General features: G+C 43.5%; 1 protein-coding gene across 2 annotated transcripts in view; it reads left to right on the top strand.

Annotated features, from left to right (window-relative positions):
* Positions 1–14,535, top strand: part of ATCAY (ATCAY kinesin light chain interacting caytaxin) — a 211,983-nt gene that overhangs the window by 28,060 nt on the left and 169,388 nt on the right. The window contains exon 1 of one of the 2 annotated variants that reach the window (XM_069962604.1): positions 1,099–1,390. The exons of the other annotated variant lie outside the window; for it this stretch is intronic. The gene's annotated coding sequence lies outside the window, so the exon portion shown is untranslated. Of the gene's footprint in view, positions 1–1,098; positions 1,391–14,535 lie in introns of those variants that run through there. 2 annotated transcript variants of the gene reach the window in all.

Here is a 14,535-nt window from a genome sequence, read left to right as displayed (position 1 = left end):
TTTTTTCACAAAAAACACTCAAAGTAGTGACCAAATTTGTGCCATATGTGATGAAAAAACAATCTCAGAATCGCTAGCATGTTAAAGCATCACTGAGCTATAAGCGCATAAAGTGAGACAGGTCAGATTTTGAAAAATAAGCCTGGTCATTAAAGAGGACCTGTCACTCCCCGTGCCGGGGTGACAGGCTCCCGACCCCCTTTTAGACGTGATCCCGCGGGGTCCCGCTTCCTGAGCCGGTCGGGTCACGGAGATATCAGCGCCCGAAGCCCGGCGCGCGCGCTGAGAGATGAGTCCCATGCCCATAGAGAATGACGGAGCATCAGACTCCCCATTCATTCTCTATGGGCATCTGACTCTGCTGTCAGCACGGGGGGTGACAGGTGTCCTTTAAGGCCCAAATAGGCTTGGTCTTGAAGGGGTTAATAAACTAGGTGAAGCTTTACCCTCTAGAATTTAATTACTGCAAAACAGTGCATTTGTAATACATGGGCCATTTGCGTTTGCAAGGTATCTTGCAAAAAGATGAGAAACATATAATAAAATGATTCTGTACATAAACAATACAACCTTCATTGTCATGAAAAACAAATCAGGTAAGAAATAGGATAAAAATCATATTATCATTAGAGATAAGCGAATCTACAGTAGAAACAAAGCGAATTGCTTTGTTCCTACTGTAGATTCACTCATCTCTAATTATCATCTTGTGTTTGGAACAGGCACTTTACCTATGTTAGAGCTCTAAAGTCATTTTATTTTAACGTAACACTAATTTTACTAGCTAAGCTTTGTATATAATTTCTAGCCATTGAAGATATAAAACAGTTGTGCAGCGAGTTACATCATTCACTGTCCATCAGTATCTTTAGCAGCATAAGAGTTAATCCATCAGTGTCTCTAAAAGCATGTCTTTCCTTTATATGCCTGATAGACGCTTTGTAGTTTGCCAGGATGCTGAAAATCTCTATCCAATCAGGACTCTCCTTGCATTGAAAAGAGAGGGGTGGTAACTAATGGAGAATCAATCCCCCTCCTCCTCCTCCTTTTCTCCCTGTCTCCTCCATTGCACATTCATAATAGCTGGTGCATCAGCTGCTAAATCTGTTCCAGCTGTGAACTGATGATACAGAGTCCTGCACATCAATCCTATAGGCATGACCACTGTGCAGATGACTAACCCAAGTAACACATCCCAAGGATGAGGCATTGCAGCATCTTTAAGGTCCTTTCAGTGTACAGCAAAAGCACTATTGTCTCACGGATTTAAACAAGCCATTTCAGAGATGTTCTTATGGCAGATGAAGGCTGAGGTGGAAGACGTTTCTGCGTAGCCATTTTCCATGACTATTTACTTTACATTCAACTGAATCTTCCCTCGGGAAGACAGGTAGGTCTCAATTTATTAATAACAATGCATTTTATAGAGGCACCTTTGATATTTCGTAGACATGTTCACCATGGTGTATGTTTTTTTTTTTTTTTGTGATATTACAACAAAAGAATCCAGCGAGGATGTTGATGGTGTATATACATTGGGAGAGATTTTATAGTAATATTTTCTTTGTTGCCCATAACAGCCAATTGGAGCTCAGCTTCCATTTTACCAGAGCAATATGAGAAATGAAAACTGAGCTCTGATTGGTTCATATAAACAACAAAGAGAATCTTACAAAAAGACAGAGCAATAAAACTCCATTATAGTTAGTACACATCCTAATATCCTAAGTGGAATATTTAATATATGCTTATTTATATATAATTTAGCTTTCTGTACAGTTTCTGGCTATGTTTACACAATGTACTTTTTGGTCAAACAATTGCCGTTCTTTTGTGCCCCACACAACCCCACAATACACAAGTATTAAATGCTTTTGTACCTTACACTTGCTTTTACTCCAGATTTTCTGAGGTGCAGCCTGTAAGGATTCAAAGCAATCCAGTCAAGTTCTTTTGATGCTGTGGAAGGTGGAGCATTTTCTCCTCTCCAAATCGTCCAGAAAATGAGGGTATCCAAAGACAATTTAAGATTGGTTGAAGGATAAACACATAAGTCACTCATACTTGTTTTTAGGGGAGCACTATCTTAAAGTGTCACTGTCGTTATAACTTTCAAAATCTAAACCAACAGTAGATGTGATATAAAGCAAGTTTGCAATTTACATTCATTATTTATTTTTTTTAGTTATCATGGCAAACAAGGCACTTTCTGTTTTCTGATTTTTTTTCTCAAAAAACAGGAAACAGTCAGAAAACAGGAAGTCCTGTGTATCCCCGGCTATCTGCGTGCTCACAGAGAGAAGGCAGTCATGTGATTGATGGACATATTGAGCCATGACTCTCTGTACTGGCCGGAATTCATGTGTTTAGTCTGTTTTTTCAACCAGTAGAAAAGCTGCCTTTAGGAGACTGGACCTGAATTTCTGGTAAGTTCAGCTGTGTTTTACAGCATTAAAACAATAACATAAATAATGAATGTATATTGCAAATCTGTTTTATGTCACATCTAATGTTGATTTAGATTTTAAAAGTTATAACAACAGTGACACTTTAAGACAAAGGCAGCATGTTTTCCCCACTCTCCTCTTGAATTGCCAGCAGTCCTAGTATTACATGCTTACCAATCCTCATTTCATGATATTAGAGGTACCAACCCCTATACCAATAGTCCAACACACAGCTTTACTTTTATTCTTTATCTCCCCTCTCTCTTCTTCGGCCCCACTACTTATACTTTATACAGCCATATTTAGTCTTTTACCTGCTCTGCTGTGTATAAGAGTTTACTGTCTGCCCGCTGGCATGTATCATGCTCCTTTCTTACATCTGGCTAGCTCCAACTCACAGGACGCCGCGTAACAACTCCAGTCCCACGACAAACAACCACGTGGAGATGCGAGGGGCTGTCCTTAGCACTTATTGGTTGGAGGCTTAACCTTTGCCATTGGGCTGTCTCCATATGCTGCATTTCTCCTACCGGTCCCATCCAGTCAGTCCTCCACTCCAACCTACAGGTACACCCCATTATGGTCCCCCTTCGGGTAAGCTCCGGGACATTTCTCCTCTCCCAGTCCAGCCTCCGCCTCTGTCTTCCAGGGGCTTGAAAAATCAATTCCGCCGTTCTCCCCTACTCCATACTTGCTGCTGATAATGTACTTACACTGCATTTTCCCCCGTTCACGTACAGGGGGTGGATTAGGAGGACAGAGCAGTGTGAGACCTGGCAACTACTCCATCCTGCCTCATGGCTCCTCCTCACAATGGCCATTCTTTTAGTTTAAAACAAGAACCATTGTTTCTATCTTTGAGCTTTTCAATTGCAGTGAACGCAAACAACGGCATTTGTACACACAATGTAGCGAACATCGGCTGTTGTTAATTGGAGCCGTAAAAATAATGAACATGTCAATTATTTCTGTCCGTTGTTCATAGATTTCAGTGCATTTTTTATTTTAAACAATGGCCGTTATTTGATACTCAAAACAACGGCCGTTGTTTATACATTGTGTGAACATAGCCTCTAACTAAATCACATACGCTATAGTTGTATTGAAGTACATGACTATGCCCAATTCTGAAGCTCAAACCCCTTTCCCCTCAAAGAATTGGCTTCTCAATTCCTTGGACAGACGGTGGATAGAGCTTCAGGATACCATTGAGTGTATGGGACAGGCGGAACTACAAGCAGAGTCCGGGCGCCCTCCGCATGAAATTCCGGCGCGTTTTCTGTAGTGGGAAAATACCCTTACATTGCAAAGGTTAAAGCGTAACTGTCATGTTTTTTTTTATTGCTGAAATCAGTAGTATAAGCGATTTTAAGAAACTCTGTAGTAGGTTTCATCAGCCAAAAAAGCCTACTACTGTACTCAAGAAGCAATCTCCCAGCCTCCCCCCCTGACTTCTTATCTGTGCATTATCAGGCAAACACGTCTTCATTACAGAGAAGCCAGTGAAGACGGGCTCTGCTCTCTCCATTGTAAGCCTATGAAGGGGGGAGGGGCTGAGGGAGATGAGGGAGCAGGAAGGGGTGACATGAAGGTCAGCTGTTTGTACACTGTCTGGGCAGCTAAACCGCAGGATTCTGGGGTCAGAAAGGTCAGTGCTTATCTATTAACTTACTGAGAGAAGATTGCAGGGTGTTGTGCTGTGCAGGACTGCTCCCTGCTCAGTCACTCCTAACAGCCCCTCCCCTCTCCATAGCCACATAATGGACACAGAAATCCTGCTGCTTCTGCAGTGAGGGGGGAGGCTGGGAGATTGCTTTTTTTAGTACAGAAGGAAACTCTTTTAGTACATAAAACCTATTACAGAGTTTCTTAAAATCGCTTGTACTGTTGATATTTAATGTTTTCAGAAAAATGACCCTGAAATGACAGTTACGCTTTAAAGTGATATTGTTACCCGTGATTACACAGGTGACATTCGCAGCAGCCGCAACACTGAGGCAGGCGTTCTTTACTGCTGAGTACCCTCTCCCTGTGTATAGATTTCATGAATGGACATTACACACAGAAACGTTCACCAGCTCTCAGTTGGTGTAGATTTCCACTATCATTATGCCAGATCATTAGCGGCCTGCCACAGTTAAAGCCTTTTTACTTCATGCCCTACCCATGTTTTCAGTCAAATGGTAACAAACTTTTCTGCAGGTCTGTAACTACTTAGTGACTGGCCTATTTTAGACCTTAGTGACCAAGCAATTTTCCTAATATTTCATTGTACCTTTCAAGACCCTTTTTTAACATTTTTCTTTGACATAGATATGCTTGTTTTTTGTGGGTCAAATTTTACTTTATAAAAGTAAAAATTGGTATATAAATTTGGGATTTATGTAAGTTATTGATTCATTTTTAAAAACCTTTTTTGAGGTGAATATGGAAATGCAATTTTTTTTTTTTTTGCATATTAGTCTTACACCATTCAGTATGTGTTAAAAATGACATAAATATATTTTGGGGGTCACCCGGATTATAGTGTTACCAAATTTGTATAGTTTATTTTTTAAGGGGTAATTGTAAGATGAGGCTATAGTACACAAGGCAGGGATTCTGCTATGCATCAATAGTGCTTTGAATTTTAGTGGAGAAGCAGGAACTTCAGGGCTAGAGATGACTGAACCTGCTAAGGTTCGGGTTCGGGTTGCTTTAATAAAGAAGAATTACTTTGTAATGATAATTCATCAAAATAAATGTGTAATTTTTATTTATACATTATTTTATATTGAGTCTGCAGCCTCCGTGAAGAAGGTGGATACAGCCCGGAGGACTGCCTGGAAAACTGGGATACAGCCTTAGCCATAGGCTGTATCCCAGTTTTCCAGGCGGTCCTCTGGCTGTATCCACCCTCTTCACGGAGCCTGCAGACAGCGGGAATCAGACACCAAGAGTTCGGGTTCATACGAACCCGCACCTCGGCAGGTTCGCTCATCTCTATTCATGGCTTGGACAAATCTGTTACTGCTGCCACTCAATATAAAATAATGTATAAATAAAAATTACACATTTATTTTGATGACTTATCATTACAAAGTAATTCTTCTTTATTAAAGCAATGTATGTGTCACTTCCAGTGCAGAAAAGTAGTGAGCCCTAAACTGAGCCCAGCCCCCTACCTATTTGGACAACCTTCCCTAGGTAGTAGTCCCCAAATGGGCAACAGCTGTGCACAGGAGGGGAGATAAAATAGTCACTATTCTGGGAAAGGCAAAGAATGCCACAACCAATTCAGGAATTCAATATCAGGAAATCCGGACGGATTTCCGGACCCATACACTTTAATTAGTCACGGACACCCTTCCGGATTTCTCCAAAAGGGTGTCTGCTCCGGAAAATAGATCCGGAAAAAATAGGACATGTACTATTTTTATCCGGAATTCTGGCCCGGACGCCCCATAAAAGTCTATGTGAGCGCCGGAATCACGGGCACTCTCCTGATGTCCATCAGGAAAGTGCCCGTGATTCCGGATAAGTGAGAGCCCGCCAGCCCCCGCAACCACTGGCACCCCTGTCTCCCCCCCCCCCCGCCCCCCCCCCACACACACGGACATCAGCACAGGCCGACATGCCTCTCTCCCGGCAAACCCCCCCCACACACGGACATCAGCACAGGCCGACATGCCTCTCTCCCGGCAACGCCCCCCCGGCTCCCCCCCCATGGACCGCAAAGCCGCCGGACGATCAGCAACCCCAGCCCCCCCCCGGACCGGACAACTGAAAGCCTCCTGCCCCCCCCGGACAGCAGCCGGCCGACGACCAAGCCCCCCCCGGAACGGAACGGACAGCAGCCGCCCGATCACCCGCACGATGCCCCCCCCCCTGGGAACTCACCACTCACCACTCTTCTCTGCACTCCGAGCTGCCGCTGACGACCGACAGGTGAGATAACACATCCCGCACCCCCCCCCCAGAACTAAAACTCCCATCACGCAGGCCATGATGGGAGTTGTAGTTCTGCAGCCTGTGGCCATCCAGGTTGCAGAAGTACAACTCTTATCATGACCTGTCAGCAAGGCATGATGGGAGTTGTAGTTCTGCAGTCTGTGGCCATCCAGGTTGCAGAAGTAAAACTCCCATCATGCCTTGCTGACAGGTCATGATGGGAGTTGTAGTTCTGCAGCCTGTGGCCATCCAGGTTGCAGAAGTACAACTCCCATCATGCCTTGCTGACAGGTCATGATGGGAGTTGTAGTTCTGCTGCCTGTGGCCATCCAGGTTACAGAAGTACAACTCTCATCATGCCTCTGTTGGAAGGCCATGATGGGCGTTGTAGTTCTGCAGCCTGTGGCCATTTAGGTACACTAGGGGCTGTATGGGTACCTGTGATGTATGTTGGCATACTACACCATATTAAGAACTATTTTATTTTTTTTTCTCATCAGGAAATCCTGAAGGTTTTTCCTGATGGTTTCCTGATGTTAAAAACTGATTACTGTCAGGAAATCCTGATACTTTCCTGATGACATTTGAGGTCTCCTGATCAGGATTTCCTGACAGTAAAAACTGACACTGACGTGTGAATGGGGCCTTAGCTACAAGTCGAAATCGGAAAAGCCAGTTAAAGGGGAAGAACCAAAGACTAAGACAACACACCAAGTCACAGCAAGGAGTTTACAACAAATGCAGAATCATCTTAAAGATGTACCACAAGTCCCATCCAAATCAGTGAAACAGTCAAAGGGAAAAGCCAAGAGTAACCTACACACAGAGTAAAAACCTTGAGGTAACGCTAAAACGAAATCCAAGAGGAAAGTCCACAACACAGAAAGGAAAAGGTCAAAAGGTCAAATACCAAACAATAGCACAGAGTAAATTGACAATCCAGCCAGAAAACTTGATTATGGGTGAGGTATGGATACCAGCATCAGGGAGGGTGTGTGGAGCCAGCATTTCTGTCTTCTCACAGGCAGGACATCATGCCTGTCAGTTAGTTAGACACCTCCCTACACTCTCACTGGAGTTATGGAAGAACATGAATCACTGTGTAGGGTAGGCAATATTATAACAGACCCCCCCTTTTTTTTTTATTTATTTTTTTTATTAGAGGCCTCAGGACCCTGGACTGGGTTTGTTAGGATGAGATTCATGAAATTTATTAATCAATTTGTCTGCACAGATTTGACAGGGACTTTTGATCTCTCCTCTGGACTGTACCCTTCCCAGTGAACCAAAACCTGCCAATAATTTCTGACATTGTAAATATCAAAATCCTAGACACCTCATGCTCTCATTCACCCTGTATATCTAAAGGAGCAGGAGGTTTCTTGGAAACCAAGAAAGAAGGGACATATTTTTTTAACAAGGCCTATGGAATGCATTGGGAATCCTGAATCAGGCAATTTCAGACAATAAAATACTGGGTTTATTCTTTCTGCAATGACATATGGACAAGGTGCCAGTTGTTTTTTTTTTGGATGCCCTGGAAATTTTTCAGGTTCTTGAACCTGATCCTAAACTGTGCACAGATCAGCGATGATAGTATGCGCTTCAGGATTATCAGATTTATTGTTGGAAATAGAGGAATATTTAGGATGGAATCCATAGTTACAGAAAAATGTTGACATTTAAGGTGACACGTTGTCATGGATATTTGATGCTAATTTAGCTAATAAAAGGTAAGAGACCCAATCGTCTTGATGATTGGCAACATAACTGATTTACTTGTTAATTTTACCAGCTCCCCAGACTCCCAGTTAAACCTGGGGTTATTGTCCTGGAGCCAGGGTAACCACCATCTTAAAAGGGTTATACAGCACTACACAAAAATGGGCACTTTCTTCCAGAGAAAGCCCCTCTCTTGTCTCTAGTTTGGGTATGTAATTCATTTCCATTGAAGTGAATAGAGCTTAATGGGGTTATCCAGCACTACAAAAACATGGTCACTTTCCCCTTCTCTTGTCTCCAGTTCAGATGTTGTGTGCAACTAAGCTCCATTTACTTAAATGGAACTGAGTTTGAAACCCCACCCAATCTGGAAACAAGAGAGGGGAAAAAGTGGCCATGTTTTTGTAGCACTGGATAACCCCTTTAACTGCAGGGGTGACATACTTAATCAGATTACTTTTTTAATGGAGTAGTATCAACTGCAGTAACGTTTACAGGTTCTGGAAGAGACTGCAGAGGAATTTTCAGAGAAGGAACACAACCAAAATCAATAAAGTTAGTCGCAGACCCTGAGTCCGCAAAAGCAACACCTGACATATCTTGGCCTACAAAGGAAACAGTAACTTGTAGAAATACCTTTTTGGAGATTATAGGAAATACCTGAACTCCTGCAGTCCTTTAGTAAGCGATCATCTCCACCACAATATAGACAGAGCCCCTTAGATGTCCAGAATTTCTTTCAATGCTGAGCAGACATACAGTGGTGCCTTGGATTACAAGCATAATTCGTTTTGGGACCGTGCTTGTAATCCAAATCCACTCTTAAACCAAAGCAAATTTTCCCATAAGAAATCATTGAAATGCAGACAATTGGTTCCACAACCCAAAAATAATGATTTTATATTCTGAATAACATGTAAAACAAACGAAACAAACATTTATAAACAGCTAAATATGTCATATTATAAGTTACTGTAAAGTATAGCCACCAGCATGTGGAGTATAATGTATAGTAAGTGCATAACCCTGATAACACAGCAGCAGTTTGTAGATGGAGGATGGGACTTCAGATCCCTATAATGCAGTAGCGTAGTACAACAGGCTAGAATAGAGAAGCAGGGCTGCTGTCAGAGGTCTTTGTGGTCACATGACAGCAATGGAGAAGGGGTGTGTGTTAATCAGGACTGACAGACTGCAGCAAGCATGAAGGAATGAGCAGACAATTACTTTTATCAGCTGTCTCTATTACATGGAGTGATGCGTGGCCAGCGGCTGATGATTTTTAAACTTGCTGAAAGACAACGATCAGCCAATGATCAGCTTCTCGACTGATCATTCTCCTAATTACATGGTATAATATCTGCCCAAATCGGCCTGATTTAGTGGATAATTTCTCAGTGTAATAGGGTCCTTAGGTGAGGGTAAGCATGACACCGGAAGTGAGTCCTATTCTTTACAATGTTTACAAAGTCTAATGGCAAGGGAAATAGTCTCGCCCAGCAACCCAGGAGACAAATCAACAACCAAAAAGTCCTCCACGGTGCTGTTTGCTCCTGTTATCTCCTCTGTACATGACAGGAACTGGAAGACTCCAATTCCTGTAGGACATATAGAAGCTGATAAGTACTTGAAGACTTGAGATTTTTAAATGGTATTAATTTACCAATCTGTATAACTTTCTGACACCAGTTGACTTGAAAATCTTTTTTTCTCCAAAGTACCCTATTATTACCGTCAAGTTGGGTCATTCCACCCAGAGGCCATACCTGGTGACAGAATGTAGCACAATAGGCCGCCACATTTTTATTATCTTGCTTAAGGGATCTCAACTTAACCCCCTCCCTCCTGAGCCAATATTCGCTTTTGCATTTTCTTTTTTTCCTCCTTGTATTTAACCCCTTTGCGTCCCATGAAGTACCTGATACGTCATGGCAGTGAATGAGAGCCAAGGGATGGTCCTACAGGTTCAGTGGGTACACAATGCCACACAGACACAAACAGCGTTTTTTTTTTTTCCACTTAAAACATTTAACAAGTAAACTGATAAAGAGAAAACTGGGAATCTATGCAATACAGTAATAACAGAAACAACTGCAACAACAGTAATATAACACTGCATATAAGAATAAACAAATAATTTTACCCGTTAGTTCCTAAAGTCTCTTAAACAGATAACAGAAGCAAGTCTTCTTATAACAATCTCTTCCAGACTAAGTATTGCGCAATACTATTTGTAATGCAACAGTAAACTTGGACTTCTGTGGTCTTTCCCTTATAAAGACTTTGATCCAGCTCCCCAGAGTGAACACTTGTTATGCAGATAAGTCTCTTTAACCCCTTCAAGACTAAGCCTATTTGGGCCTTAGTGACCAGGCTCACTTTTCAAAATCTGACCTGTCTCACTTTATGCTCTTATAGCTCAGTGATGCTTTAACGTATACTAGCGATTCTGAGATTGTTTTTTCGTCACATATGGCACTTTATATTAGTGGCAAAATTTGGTCACTACTTTGTGTGTTTTTTGTGAAAAACATCAAAATATCATGAAAAAATTTAAAAAATTTGCATTTTATGAACTTTGAAATTCTCTGCTTCTAAAAAAAGAAAGTCATATCACATAAATTAGTTACTAAGTCACATTACCAATATGTCCTCTTTATTCTGGCTTTATTTCATAAACATATTTTACTTTTTTAGGGTGTTACGGGGCTTAGAAATTTATCAGCAAATTACCACATTTTCGTGAAAGTTTCCAAAACTGATTTTTTTAGGGACCGGTTCTTTTTTTAAGTTGATTTAGGAGGCTTGAATACTGGAAACCCCCATAAGTGACCCCATTTTGGAAACTACACACCTTAAAGAATTAATCTTGGGGTATAATGAGCATTTTAACCCTACAGGGGCTAGAGCAAAGTATTCACCAAAATTAAAATTTTCCAATAATATATACGTTTAGATTAAAGTTTCTCATTTCCAAAAGAAACATGAGAGAAAAAGCACCCCAAAATTTGTAACGCAGGTTCTCATGAGTACAACGGTACCCCATATGTGGGCGTAAACCACTGTTTGGGCACACAGCGGGGCTCAGAAGGGAAGGAGCGCCAATTAGCTTTTCCAATGCAGATTTTGCTGAAGAAGTTTCTGAGCGCCAGGTGCGTTTGCAGTGCCCCTGTAGTGTCAGCAGAATAGAACCCCCCCAAAAGTCACCCCATTTTAGAAAGAACACCCCTCAAAGAATTAATCTTGGGGTAGAATGAGCATTTTGACCTCACAGGTATTAGAGGAAAGTATTCAAAATTAGACAGTAAAAATGAAAAACTCGAATTTTTCCAATAATATGTTCGTTTAGTTTGAAATTTCTCAATTTCACGAGGAACAAGAGAAAATAATTACCCCAAAATTTATAATGTAGGTTCTCCTGAGTAAAAAGGTACCTCATATGTGGGCATAAACCACTGCATGGGCACACAGCGGGGCTCAGAATGAAGGGAGCGCCAATTAGCTTTTTCAATGCAGATTTTCCTACAGAAGTTTCAGAGCGCCAGGTGCGTTTGCAGTTCCCCTGTAGTGCCAGCGGAGTAAAATCCCGTTATAAGTCACCCCATTTTGGAAAGTGCACCCCTCAGAGAATTCATCGTGGGGTAAGATGAGTATTTTGACCCCACAGGTATTAGAGGAAAGTATTCAAAATTAGACAGTAAAAATGAAAAACTCGAATTTTTCCAATAATATGTTTGGTTAGTTTGAAATTTCACAAGGAACAAGAACAAAAAATTACCCCAAAATTTGTAACGCAGGTTCTCCTGAGTAGAACGGTACCCCATATGTGGGCATAAACCACTGTATGGGCACACAGCCGGGCTCAGAAGGAAGGTAGCGCCAATTAGCCTTTTCAATGCAGATTTTGCTGAAGAAGTCTCTGAGCGCCAGGTGCGTTTGCAGCGCCCCTGTAGTGTCAGCGGAGTAAAATCTCCCCATAAGTCACCCCATTTTGGAAAGTGCACCCCTCAGAGAATTCATCTTGGGGTGTGGTGACCATTTTGACCCCACAGGTATTAGAGGAAAGTATTCAATAGTAGAAAAACTCTTGCCAATAATATATTCCTTTAGTTTGAAATTTCTCAATTTCTTGAGGAACAGGAGAGAAAGTTCACCCCAAAATCGGTAACACAGGTTCTCCTGAGTAGAACAGTACCCCATATGTGGGCATAAACCACTGTATGGGCACACAGCGGGGCTCAGAAGGGAAGGAGCGCCAATTAGCATTTTCAGTGCAGATTTTTCTGAAGAAGTTTCTGAGCGCCAGGTGCGTTTGTAGAGCCCCTGTAGTGCCAGTGGAGTGAACCCCCCCCGATAAGTCACCCCATTTTGGAAAGTGCACCCCTTTTTTTGACCCAACAGGTATTGGAGGAAAGTATTCAAAATTGAACAGTAAAAATGAAAAACTCGAATTTTTCCAATAATATGTACGGTTAGTTTGAAATTTCTAAATTTCACAAGGAACAGGAGAAAAAATGTACCCAAAAATCTGTAACGCAGGTTCTCCTGAGTACAACGGTACCCCATATGTGGGTATAAACCACTGTATGGGCACACAGCAGGACTCAGAAGGGAAGGAGCGCCAATTTGCTGGAGCAAAACCGCAGCTAGTAACAGTTATTAGAATAGCGCAGTTACTAAAATACAATAAAAAAAATTAGATTTCAGGTAACGTTGGATGGTTACAGACAGTCTGGGGTGGTTCCGGGTAATCTGGAGGTGGTTACAGGCAACCTGGGGTGGTTACGGGTAATCTGGGGTGGATACGGACAACCTGGGGTGGTTCCGGGTAATCTGGGGTGGATACGGTGAACATGGGGTGGTCACAGGCAATCTGGGGTGGTTACGGGCAACCGGGTGCGGTGACGGGCAACGTGGGGTGGATACGGACAACCTGCTGTGGTTACAGACAACCTGGGGTGGATACGGTCAACATGCGGTGGTCACGGGCAACCTGGGGTGGTTACGGGCAATGTGGGGTGGATACGGACAACCTGCTGTGGTTACAGACAACCTGGGGTGTTTACAGGTAATCTGGGGTGGATACGGTAAACATGGGGTGGTCACGGGCAACCTGGGGTGGTTATGGGCAATGTGGGGTGGATAGGGACAACCTGCTGTGGTTACAGACAACCTGGGGTGGTTACGGGTAATCTGGGGTGGATACGGTCAACATGGGGTGTTCACGGGCAACCTGGGGTGGTTAAAGGCAACCTGGGGTGGTTACAGGCAACCTGGGGTGGTTATGGGCAACGTGACGTGGATACGGACAACCTGCTGTGGTTACAGACAACCTGGGGTGGTTACAGGCAACCTGCTGTGGTTACTGTAAACATGGGGTGGTTACGGGCAACGTGGGGTGGTTACGGGCAACGTGGGGTGGTTACGGGCAATCTGGGGTGGTTACGGACAAACTGAAGTGCTCATAGGTAATCTGAGGTGGGTACCTGTAATCTGGCGTGGTTACGGGCAATCTGGAGGGGGTCATTGGCAATTTGGGGTGGTTAGAGGCAACGTGCAGTGGTTAGAGGCGACGTGCGGTGTTCAGTGGCAAGGTGCGGTTATCAGTGGCAACGTGCGGTGGTCAGAGGCAACCTGTGGTGCTCAGAGGCGACTTGCGGCGGTTGCGTCCAATCTGTGGGGTTACATGTAATCTGGCATGATTACAGCAACCTGGGGTGGTTATGCGCAACCTGCGGTGGTTACGGGCAACCTGGGTGGGTTACAGACAATCTGGCATTGTTAAGGATAAACTGAAGTGCTTATAGGTAATCTGGGGTGGGTACATGTAATTTGGGGTGATTACGGACAATCTGGAGGGGGTTACGGGCAACGTGCGGTGGTTAGGGGAAACGTGCGGTGGTTACGGGCAACGTGCGGTGGTTATGAGCAACGTGCGGTGGTTACGGGCAACGTGGGGTGGTTACGTGTAATCTGGGGGGTTACGTGCAATCTGGGGTGGTTACGGACAAACTGAAGTGCTCATAGGTAATCTGAGGTGGGTACCTGTAATCTGGCGTGGTTACGGGCAATCTGGAGGGGGTCATTGGCAATTTGGGGTGGTTAGAGGCAACGTGCAGTGGTTAGAGGCGACGTGCGGTGTTCAGTGGCAAGGTGCGGTTATCAGTGGCAACGTGCGGTGGTCAGAGGCAACCTGTGGTGCTCAGAGGTGACTTGCGGTGGTTGCGTGCAATCTGTGGGGTTACATGTAATCTGGCATGATTACGGCAACCTGGGGTGGTTATGCGCAACCTGCGGTGGTTACGGGCAACCTGGGCGGGTTACAGACAATCTGGCATTGTTAAGGATAAACTGAAGTGCTTATAGGTAATCTGGGGTGGGTACATGTAATTTGGGGTGATTACGGACAATCTGGAGGGGGTTACGGGCAACGTGC

This window comes from Dendropsophus ebraccatus, chromosome 3 (genome assembly GCF_027789765.1).
Source record: "Dendropsophus ebraccatus isolate aDenEbr1 chromosome 3, aDenEbr1.pat, whole genome shotgun sequence".
Taxonomy (NCBI): domain Eukaryota; kingdom Metazoa; phylum Chordata; class Amphibia; order Anura; family Hylidae; genus Dendropsophus; species Dendropsophus ebraccatus.
The sequence above is the reverse complement of the archived record's forward strand: the minus strand, read 5'-3'. Positions and strand labels throughout refer to the sequence as shown.